This window comes from Triticum dicoccoides, chromosome 6B, assembly GCF_002162155.2.
Source record: "Triticum dicoccoides isolate Atlit2015 ecotype Zavitan chromosome 6B, WEW_v2.0, whole genome shotgun sequence".
Lineage (NCBI taxonomy): Eukaryota > Viridiplantae > Streptophyta > Magnoliopsida > Poales > Poaceae > Triticum > Triticum dicoccoides.
In genome coordinates, this window is record NC_041391.1 from 722,127,181 (window position 1) to 722,130,141 (window position 2,961).

Below are 2,961 nucleotides of genomic sequence, written 5' to 3' on the forward strand. Positions count from 1 at the left end.
GATGCAATCCTTTTTCCATAGGATGATACGATGGTTGGCGTCTCCGAGAAAGCGCTCGTCGTCACCTCCAGGAATGTCAAGCTCTAGCTTCGAATATGGGTCCACCACCTCATCAACGAAGACACGAGCATAGCCCGCTGGAATCGGGTTGCAATGGAAGGTTGCCTCGGGGGGATTTGTAAAAGCAACGGCGTCCGCCACCTTCATGGATATGTTCTTCATTTTGACGTGTAGCTCGCAGCTAGTGTTCTCCGTGATGTCATCCACGGGGTATCTACCTAGCATTGCGTCGTCCGGGGCGGAACCCACGCTGCTTCTCGGCATGGATGGGGCGGTGCTATCCAATGCTGGATCATTCGCTAGCTGCTGCAGCTGCTGAGACCCCCTTTGCTGGGTAAGTGAGTTGATCTGCTCCTGCTGCCGCTGGAATTTGACTACCAATTCCGCTTGACTTGCTTCTAGGCCTTGAAGGCATTCATAGTCCCGCTACCTCTGCTCCTCCTCCATCTTCCTCTTCTCCTTCGCAATCTTCTTTCTCGCACGGGTTCTGTAGTCGTTGTTCCAGTCTGAAAACCCCTCATACCACGGAATAGCGCCCTTGCCTCGTGTTCTTCCCGGATGTTCAGGATTTCCCAGGGCACGCGTAAGCTCGTCGTTCTCTCTGTTGGGCTGGAACACCCCCGATCGTGCCTCTTCTATTGCAACAGATATCGCATCGTCGGCTCCCTTCAGACTTGCCTTCGTCGAAACATTGCCTGTCTTCGGGTCCAACTCCCCCCATGCGCATAGAACCAAGTCCTGCACCTGAGGGGCCAGCTCTTAGTAACCGGAGTGACACCTGCATCCTCCATCTCTTTCTCAGACTTATCCCACTTAGGCATTGCCACCGCATAGCCACCTGGCCCCAGCTTATGGAACTTATCCTTTTTTTTCGGCATTCTTCTTGTTTATTCTCGACCATTCCTTAGCTAATTCCGAATCCTTGAATTTCACGAAATCGTCCCAATGAGCGTTCTCTAGTGTTCCCTCGAATACTGGAGTCTTCCTTCCTCCCTTGACGTACTTGTCCCATTCATGATTCTTGTGGTTCTTGAATGCAACCGCCATCTTCCTAAGAGCAGCGTCCTTGACTTTTTGCACATCTGCTTCTGTGAAATGATCTGGTAGGGTGAAATGTTCCATGAGAGTATCCCAAAGCAGATCTTTTTGATTCTTGTCGACAAAAGTAACATCTGGACGTGGAGCAGCGTCCTCTTTGCCTTTTTGTCTTTTGTCTTTTGCTGGCTCTCTCCATTCTTGAAGGGAGATCGGGAGTTGATCCTTCACAAGAACTCTGCACTGACGAACGAACTTGTCCGCAATCTTCTTAGGCGCTAATGGTTCGCCATTAGGTTTGACTGCCTCGATATTGTACTTTACGCCCTCCTTCAACTTTTTGTTCGGGCCTCGTTTCGTCCTTTTGCCTGAAGATTTGCTCGATCCGGATGGCTGAAAGAACAAAGATCGATTCGTTAATATATCTTCAAGTCATTTAAAACATGTGATGATCACCAGATACCTGCTTATATAAATATATATACCTCGCTGGTCTTTGTTGTTTCAGGATCAACATGTTCTTCGTCATCGTCATAATCGTAGTTCATGACTTCATCAATTCGGTCGTCGCGATCGAATATCATATCACCCTCTCCGGTGTTGTTTTAGAAATTTGGAGCCATCATAATCTTCTTCATTCTGATCATCATCTGGCCCGCGTATCATATCGAACATGGTCTGTTCTCCCTCTCTGTCGGTATTGTCTGCCATAGCTTTTATTTAACTAATTCAAAATAAATATAAAATAATTTAGTATTCAAATTACATCATCTCGAATAATAGATATAATCTCGAATACTTCGTCTAGAATAATAGATATAATCTCGAATACATCGTCTCGAATAATATATAATATTGAATAGTACATCACTGGCTAGCTAATTAAAGATCGAATACTACAGAAGAATCTAGGACACTCGCGGTTCCTGCGGCGCGGGCGGTGGACATCCAAAGAGAAGGAACCCTCACAGGATCATAGCTGAAGTGAGATCCCCGAAGATACTGCCAGGTATTGGAGAACCTCCCGCCCTCTAACGCAACCATGTAGCGATGGACGTGCTCGTCCTCCTCCCTGACACGGTGACGTACCTCATCAGGGTCGACGAGGGACCCGGGGCGGGTTCCTCATCAAGCGGCGTGCCCCTCCAGGCAGCACCTTCCAGTGCCAGCCCGGCGGAGCCCATTCCCGGACATGGGTCGGCTGGACGTCGTCGCGGACGGGTCGACGGCGAGGATGCGGGCCGGGCATCGTCGAGAACAAATACTAACTATATGCCCGCAAAAAGTAATATTTTTTTAATGATTGGATTTTGATAACTAAAATTTCTAACATTTCTACTATTTCAAAAATCTATATACTATTTCATACTAATTAAGCAGCTAACACTAAAAACAGAAAACACAACTTCTATACATCCATTAAAAAACTGAAAAACAACATTATATAAAAAATTTCCATACTAATTAAACACTAATTATATACTAATAATAATAATCTAAATTATATACTAATTAAACATAAAAAATTTCCATACTAATTAAACACTAATTAAACACTAATTTCCATATAAATTTTTTTGATAACTAAAACAATAATAATCTAAATAATCTAAACTAATTAAACATACAAAATACGTATATACTAATATATACATGCATTAATTCATACATATGTGTGTGTGTGTGTGTTCCATATAAAAAATTTTGATAACTAAAACAACAACAATCTAAATAATCTAAATTATATACTAATTCATGCTTGTGTGTGTGTGTGTGTGTGTGTGTTTTGATAACTAAAACAATAATAATCTAAATAATCTAAATTATATACTAATTCATGCGCTTGTGTGTGTGTGTGTGTGCTCG